The sequence below is a fragment of the Arachis ipaensis genome, chromosome B3 (assembly GCF_059453495.1).
Source record: "Arachis ipaensis isolate K30076 ecotype BB chromosome B3, ASM5945349v1, whole genome shotgun sequence".
Lineage (NCBI taxonomy): Eukaryota > Viridiplantae > Streptophyta > Magnoliopsida > Fabales > Fabaceae > Arachis > Arachis ipaensis.
This window is the reverse complement of record NC_142438.1, coordinates 46,991,823-47,000,804: the sequence shown is the minus strand read 5'-3', so window position 1 is coordinate 47,000,804 and position 8,982 is coordinate 46,991,823. Positions and strand designations below refer to the sequence as shown.

Sequence of the window (8,982 nt, the reverse complement as noted above, 5' to 3'; positions counted from 1 at the left end):
TCTCCTAACTATTGCATACCACCCTTTAGCTTCAGGTGTTAGGTCTCCCCTTCTCAAGACTCTTGGAGCCCCTCTTGTTTTTCTCACCCATTCAGCTCTGATGGCACAAAGGTCTTCCGCAATAGTCGTATAGTCAGGTTCTCCTATCATCCTTTCCTCATAACTTGCTTGGCTGAAACGTATGTTTTTCAGGCCAAGAGTTTTCATGATTGCCTTGGGGCTGAAGTCAACTTCCACCCCTCTCACATAGCTTTTGTATGTGGGTTTCACGGTTGAATCCTCCCTCACTGCATTTGCATAAAACTCTTTCACCAGGTTGATGTTGATTTTAGTGATTGGCTTAGTCAGGAGCTCCCACTTCCTCTTTTTGATCTTCTCCCAAACACCTGGGAACTCATCCTTTTCAAGGTCAAAGGGAACCTCAGCTAGTACCATTTTAGGTCTCATCCATTCGGCTTGAATCTCATGGAAAACTGATTTGTATCTCCATGCATCGAATTCCCTGTTCTCCTCCATTGGCTGCTTGTCTTTTCTTTTTTTGTGGCTAGATGAGGCTGCCATTGGTTCTTTAGTTTTGGTAAGTGACAAGCTAAAGTTGACAAGGTGAAGCAAGAAGTGTTGTTGGAAGTATGGTGAGGTTGTTTTCGGCAAGAGATAGTTATGCTATGATGAAAGAAAATGTGCATGAAGGAGATTTGGTGGTGTGGAACTCGTTCCCCAAGTGGTTCTTTATAGTGCCCGTAAGTGAAAAATGGACGGCTAGGGTGATTTGTGAAGGGTGGCCTGATGGTAAATATATGAATTAGGGAGAAGGACGAATTGCTTTTCATTTTCTTGGAAGTATTCTGAGTGCATTAGGTTGTACATGTAGCTATCTTTTCATGCAGAACTCCCTTTTCCCATGTGTTAGTTTCAAAGACTTGTGAACTTCCTTTTTGACCAAGCACCGTACCTCCCCCCTTGTCTTTTTCCTCCATTCTTATCTTTCCTTTTGTACCTGCACGAACAAACAAATTTGCTATCATTTTTTTCGGTCATGTGAATAATGAATAGTACTTGTACATGTTTTTCCTTCTTTTTGAATTGTAAATCAATGATTGACTTCCTGAGCTTATAGCCGTGACCTTTGTATGTATGCACACTTATTACTGGACACCAAACTTAGTGTTTGGTAATGTCTCCTGATGACATGAAATCCATGTTGGTTGTCCTTAATGAATGTGCATAATTCTAATAAATCCTAGTCACTTTGGCGCTTTAATCCTAAACAATTTTACTACCTAAAGTAATTGAAATCAAAGTATTAAAACATGCAAATGGTATACTTGTCATGAACTTCTAAATCCAGAGGAACTTCTTGCTTTTCATTAACTGTGTTCAAAAGGAACACCAAACTTAATGTTTGGTCGTGCACCTTGAATGAAAGATTGAATACAATTTGAATAAGATTTGGGAGTGCCTTCAGGCACACCAAACTTAGAGACCAATTGTAATTTACATGCAATGTTTAGTGCACTTTATCAACAGTTGTCCTGAGGATTCAAGTTCATGCATAAGAAACCATGCTTTATTAGATGTAAAGCAAAACAATAAAGAGTAAGGATACTAAAACATGGGTTGCCTCCCATGAAGCGCTTCTTTAACGTCACTAGCTTGACGGTTGTCCTTTGTTAGGGTGGATTGTAGTGCTTGATGTCTTCTCCTCTCACTATGAAAACGTCCCCATTTGATTCCTTCATGACTTCTAAATGTTCCATAGAAAGAACTTTCCTGATTGTGAACACTTGAGGGAGCTGGGAAGGAATGGTTTTGAGGCCAGGTGGGATTGGCAGATAATGACTTGATATCACTTTATCTCCCGGAGAAAAACCTTCAGTGGGAATTTTCTTGTTTCTCCACCCTCTTGGCAATTTCCCTACCATTCTTCCCTTTCTCTTGAGGATTTCTTCATTGACCCTTATGCCAGGAGGATCCTTCTGATCTGTTTCCATTGATTCTTGTGGCTTTAACTCTTGCAACTCTTGTTTGCCTTCCAAGGACTGTTTTAAAGTTTCAGCTGCTGGATTACTTTCCTCCAAACACAGATGGCTACTATCATCCTTAGGCTTTTTAGGTTCTGGTTCAGGCTCAGATGCAGGTTTGAAAACTTTGAAAATGAGCTGTTCATCATGTATTCTCAGAATTAGCTCTCCTTGTTCTACATCTATGAGCGCTCTAGTAGTGGCTAGAAATGGCCTGCCCAGAATGATAGGGTGTAAGTAGCTTTCCTCCATGTCCAAAATGACAAAGTCTGTGGGGAAGTAATAATCTCCCACTTTCACCAGCACATTCTCAACTACCCCTTCAGCTTGCTTCTGAGTTTTGTCAGTCAGTTGTATGATTACATCAGTGGATCTCACCTCATTCAGTTGTAGCCTCTTCATAAGAGTTAGAGGCATCACATTTATGCTAGCTCCTAGATCACAGAATCCTCTGTCAATTTTTGTTTCCCCTATGATGCAGGGGATATGAAAACTTCCTGGGTCTGTTTTCTTAGAGACTGTGTCCTTCTTGATGAGGGCACTGCATTCTTTGTTCATTGTTACCGTTTGTCCTCCCTTCAAAACTCTTTTCTTGCTCAACAATTCCTTTAAATACTTGATATGTGTAGGCATCTGCTGGAGAATCTCAAGAAAGGGAATATTGATATGGAGAGACTTAAATGTCTCTAAAAACCTTGAATAGGTTTTCCCTTTTTCACCTCCTCCTAACCTCTGAGGAAATGGTGCTTTTGGTTGGTATGTTTCCATCGTGCCTTTTTGCAGTTCCTTGGCTTGATCAGTTTCACTTTCCTGCTTAGCTTCTTCCAAACCTTCCTTCAAGATTTCTGGCTCCTGTTCTGAGGGTCTGATTCCTTCTTCTTCTGAGACTTCCTTCAATATGGTGATGGCCTTGCAGTCTTCCCATCTCACTCCCTTTTGTTCCCCTTTAGGATTCTTTTCCGTGTCACTAGGGAACACTGCAGTTGACTTGGGGGCTTATTGAGACAGCTCTCCTACTTGAGACTCCATCCTCTTTAGTCTTTCACCATGGTTCCTCAAGGTAGATCTCACATCATCCCTAAAGCTTTTCAACTCACTTACGTCCTGACCCATGTTTGCCAGCCTTCCTTCTATCCTGTTCAATTGATCTTGAAATTGTTGGTTCGGATTAGGTTGGGTAGGTTGACTATTTTGGCCATGATATGATGGTTGGGAGTAAGTGTTTTGTGTGGCTTGATATGATCTTTGGTTGGAGTTTTGGTATGTGGACTTGTTATGTTGGTTTTGCTGGTTTCCCCACCCAAAGTTTGGGTGGTTTTTCCAGCCTGGGTTGTAAGTGTTGGAATGTGGATCATATGGTTGCCTTTGTTGATTTCCTACATAATTGGCCTCTTCCCAATCACCTCCTTCAGTGCTTGCTTCCTCTTGATCTTGTGTGTATATTGCAGCCACTTGCTTTGTTTCTAATTTCCTGGTGAGCTCTGCTAGTTGCTTGGCAAACACCTTGTTTTGGGCTAGAATTGTATCAACATGGTTCAGCTCCATGACTCCCTTAGTGTTGTGTCTCTCTGATGCATAGTAGTACTCATTCTCAGCCACTGTCTCAATCACTTCAATGGCTTCTTCCACAGTCTTTTTCCTGTTCAATGAACCTCCTGATGAATGGTCTACAGCCTTCCTTGATTCATAAGAAAGTCCATCATAGAAAATGTGCAATTGCACCCAGTCATGAAACATGTCTGGTGGGCATTTCCTTGTCAAATCCTTGAACCTCTCCCATGCCTCGTAGAGAGTTTCACCATCTTGTTGTCTAAAAGTCTGAACCTCAGATCGAAGCCTATTGACCTTTTGTGGGGGGTAGAAACGTGCCAGAAACTTGCTTTCCACCTCGTCCCATGTTGTTAGGCTCCCCCTTGGGAATGATTCCAGCCACTTAGCTGCCTTGTCCCTAAGTGAAAATGGGAACAAAAGCAGTTTATAGGCATCTTCCTGGACTCCATTAGACTTCACAGTGTCGCAAATTCTCAGGAATTTTGTGAGATGTTGGTTTGGGTCTTCATTAGCACTCCCACCAAATGAACAATGATTCTCCACAAGTGATATTAGCTGTGGTTTGAGCTCAAAATTGTTGGCCTGAATGGGTGGTTTCTGAATGCTGCTACCACAATTCCCAGATGTTGGGTTTATGTATGAACCAAGAACCCTCCTCTCGGGAATGGCATTGTTTCCATCAGCTCTCCCATGGTTATGAACTTCTCTTTCCATGTTGAGATCTAGAGCTTCCTCAAAATTGTCCTCAGATTCTCCTTCAGATTCTTCTTCTCCCAGTACTCTCTTCCCTCTTGCTTCCCTTCTAAGTCTATGAAGGGTCCTCTCTGGTTCGGTATATGGAGGATTTGATGTCTCTCCTCTCCTACCTGTCATACAAGAACACAGCACAGGCAACAAACAAGTAAAATACTCTTGGTTAATGGAAGAGCATGGTTAGAGCAGTTGAGGAATTAATTCAAATAGTTAGTGAGTCAGTGAGTTAGTTGCTTGAATTTAAAGGCATAAAGAAAGAAAGCATGTAACAGAGTGCAGAAATTAAAATTCAACAAGTAACTTGAACTGAATGAACAAAGCAAAAAAAAAATGCTCAATCTAGTTAACTTCCAAGGCATCTTAGGCGAGTTTCACTAGCATTTTTCTGTTAGTTTTAGTTGTTTTATGCACTTTCTTGAGCTTAAAGTAACCAAGAATGGTTAAATGAATAACAAAGCAATGAACCATCCAAACAGTATGATTTTTATGCAAATTTCATGAGTTTTTAGTTATATTACTTGAATGCTATGAATGGAAGATTCTCATGAAAATTTGCAAGACTTTGATGCAGTTGTTTGGATGATTTCAGGAAAGAAGAGGCTAGGCAAGGAAGCAACAAAAATCAATAAAGGAAGCTTGAATATCACATGTGGAGTTTAAGTTCCAGTTTAAGCTTAAACTGGAACTTAAACGGCCAAAATCATGAAAGCTGAGGAAAGGGTGAAAGTGGCGTTTAACCTCCAGTTTAACCTTAAACTGGAAGTTAAACGCCAGAAATGGGAAATGCACCAGGGAGCCATTTCCACGTTTAAGCTCCAGTTTAACCTTAAACTGGAGCTTAAACGTGTTCGACCAAGTTTTCTCCTCCAGGGTTGCTTTCTCCATTTCCACGTTTAAGCTCCAGTTTAACCTTAAACTGGAGCTTAAACGTGTTCGACCTCCAGGGCTACCTTTCTCCGCTTCCACGTTTAAGCTCCAGTTTAACCTTAAACTGGAGCTTAAACGTGTTCGACCTCCAGGATGGCTTTCTCTATTTCCACATTTAAGCTCCAGTTTAACCTTAAACTGGAGCTTAAACGTTTTCGACCTCCAGGGCTGCTTTTCCTATCTCCACGTTTAAGCTTCAGTTTAACCTTAAACTGAAGCTTAAACGTGTTCGACTACGTTACCCTCCAGGGCTGCCTTCTTCCATTTCCACGTTTAAGCTTCAGTTTAACCTTAAACTGAAGCTTAAACGTGCTTCCACAAAAGGCATCACTGGAAGTGTCTGGCGTTTAAGCTGCAGTTTAAGCTTAAACTGCAACTTAAACGCCACTCTTGGAAAAGGTTTCTGGGCCAAAAATATTGCAGTTTAAGTTAGCATTTGAGCACAAACATTAACTTAAACTTACTCTGGTATGAAACCCAATTGAATATCATGGTTTATGGGATTGGGCCTGAAGGATTGATGAGTCTGGAATTTCAATTTGTTGAGTCATGTGTCATTACTTGATTATCACTAAGTTGGCTCAATGAATGTTACAGAATTTGGATCAGCAGCCTCATCAAGATTATGGATCATAAACCCAAAGCAAAAGGAAAGCAGGGAGAGGCCTCAAAGCCCAAGAAACACAACAGAAGCTCAATGAAGAAAGTGTATAAATAGGATAGAATTTAAGTTAGAGAGGGACTTTTTTTTTACCTTTTCATTTTTGGGGAAGTTTTCATACTTTTGTAATTGAATTCAGAGCTATGACTCACTAAACCCCCTTTCATTGGGTTAGGGAGCTCTATTGTAATTCAATGAATCAATAATAGTTTTATCTTCTTCTTCAATCTTTTCTCTTGAATTTTGTTAGAAAGCTTCTCGATCTAATTCCATTGGGTAGTTGTCTTGGGAAAGAAACTACCCATAATTGGAATCCTTCGGAACCTTGGGAAAGGAATGGAGGGTTCATGCTAGAGAAGCTTTCTCACAGTGAATTGGATTGGGGTTTGGATGGATATTGTGACATGTAATCCTACCAAATTGTGGTTCATGAAACTGTGTGGTATAATCAGTGATCGAGCATCATCTCTTCTTATGAACATTTAAGCCAAGGGATTGGAAATTTGTTTGTTTTTAGAGAGAATTGGTGAGCCAAGGGATTGGGATCCAATCATATAAGATTGCCAAGAAAAAATTCAATGAACGCATTGGTTGAGGAAGAGATAAAAATGTTTTGATTCGGAGATCTCAATATCTCCTAAAACCCAATGAATTCCCCATCTCCGATTTCCACTTTCTCTTTACATTCTGCAATTCAATTCATGCAATCACCCCTATTCCCTTTTAATTTCAGCAATTTAGCTTCTCGCTCTTTAATTCATGCAATTTAAGATTCCGCAATTTCTTGCCATTTACGTTTCCCGCCAATTTTACATTCCGCAACTCTCATCTAATTCTTGATTCCGCTCAACTAGACACACTTCTAATCCGAATTGCTCATTCAACCAATCCTTGTGGGATTCGACCTCACTCTATTGTGAGTTTTTACTTTACATATCCAAATTCTTCATCACTTGAGCATTTCTCAGCACAAAATTCCTTCTCAAATTCATACAATTCATTTCACTATCCACAAGACTCATTTCACTACACACAAGAGTCATACCACTACCAACACTCCAACCAAAGACTCTATCAGCCCACACAAAACACATACTCCCAGCCACCATATCACAGCCAAGATAATCAACCTCATCAACCCAATCCGAACCAATCACTTCATGATCAGTTAACCAGGATAGAAGGAATGCTTGCAACTATGGGCAGAGATGTGGCTGATTTGAAAAGCTTTAAGGAAGAAGTGATATCCAACTTACAAAATCAAGGTGCTGCCATTCAAAAGCTAGAAGCACAAATTGGATATCTATCAAAGCAAATCCCTACCCACAATTCTTCTAGTGATACCATGGCAAACCCAAGGGAGGAATCAGAAGAACAAGAAAGGGAGAAAGTCAATCAAGGGAGATCACACTCCAATGAAACAGAGAGTTGCAAAGAGGAAGGGTTCATTGAACCACAAATTCAGGAAGCTTTTGATGAACAGGATACTCCAACTGTCCAACAACAACCAAGTTCTGAGATCAAGGATGTGAAGGCAGTAGAAACAAGCACCAAAATGAGGATTGTGACCGAGAAACAAAGGACCATATCCATGAAGAAGAGAAGGTCGAAGAACAATCCAACTCCTGAGCCAACAAGCAAGTTCACTCAAGCCAATCACAAGGGAAAGCTTGCTGGAAAGAGGCATTCACAACAAGGGGCACTAACTAGCTCCTTTATTCACTTGAAGTCATTCCTCTTAACAAACTGGAGGAAGAGGAAGAAAGTCAGGAACAACATGTCAAACTAATGACAGTAAACGAGCGTTTGTTGGGAGGCAACCCAACCAAAGGTAGTTTTTCTTTTGTAGTTATTTCAATAAAAGAGTTAAGTAGATTTATCTGTATTGCAAGGAGCTAAGTTTGGTGTTGCACACCAAAACAATTCAAGGGTGAATGTGAGATTCTAAGTTTGGTGTTCCACCAAAAACTTCATTAAAAGCACATTTCTACCTCAGCATGACTAGTCACTAGCTCCAACCAATCAGGGAAACTACTTAAACAATAGTTTAATTTCTAGTTCATAGTTATTTTCTTAATAAAAGCACATGAGGTTTTTTGCATATGATCCAAATTGCTGCATATGGCAAGGAACTAAGTTTGGTGTTCACACACCAATCTAAGTTCAGAGGCCTACAAACATACATGCATGCTAACCAATTCTCAAAGTGCTTGGGGAACAAGCAACTTCTAATAGCTTTGCAGGAAGACAATCAATCTCATGGAAAGAATATACATCATCATCAAAGAGAACACCAAGGCTAGGAAGGATGATGAACAACAAAGAAGATGCTAAAAGGTTGTATTGTCACTTAATTGCTTGTACTTTGAATTGCTAATATTGGAAGTTTGCATGCACCCCTGCTTTAAGTTTGAGTCATTGCAGTTTTTGTTTGTCTGTTTGTTTAATTTCCAAATAAGTGATAGTCTAAGTGTCTGGATAAACTTCACTTGCTTAAATGTATGCTTGCCATGCTTGTTCTGTTTTCAAAAATAAAAGAAAAGTTTGAACAAAAGTAACTTGGCTCAATTAGTGACAAATCAAGTAGAATTAAGTGGTGGTATGCATGCTTGATTGTTTAGTCAGATCACTGGAAATTGAGTGTAGAATTATCATTTTTTGTGTAGAATTTGAAAACTGTCTATGGATCTTGATGAATAAATGTCTTTGGCCATGAAAAAGAAAGAAAAAGAAGAAGAAAAAGCCACTGAAAAAGGGCAACCAAAAAAAAAAAGCAAAAAAAAATTGAGAAAATAAGCTAGGCACCAATGGTTTGAACTTCTGAGACAAATGCCTGTGGTGTTTATGTATTAAGGATATGCTTGGATGAATAGGTTCTGAGGAGTGTTTCAACACTTGGTAACTTGGGTTAACTAACCCGGGATTATCAACCAAAAGTCCATTATCAAGAGCAACCTAAATACAAAACATTTAGTCACACAAAGAGGTGCTGGGCACCAATGTCTCAAGAAGAAATGTGAACTAAAATGCCTGTAGTGGATATGTGTAGTGCACTGATAAGAAAAAGAA

General features: G+C 39.8%; 1 non-coding gene across 1 annotated transcript; it reads left to right on the top strand.

Annotated features, from left to right (window-relative positions):
• Positions 1 to 3,756: 3,756 nt before the first annotated feature.
• On the top strand, positions 3,757 to 3,860 carry LOC148570514 (small nucleolar RNA R71). The gene has a single exon (XR_015908476.1). It is a non-coding gene; the product is annotated as a small nucleolar RNA R71 (small nucleolar RNA).
• Positions 3,861 to 8,982: the final 5,122 nt, after the last annotated feature.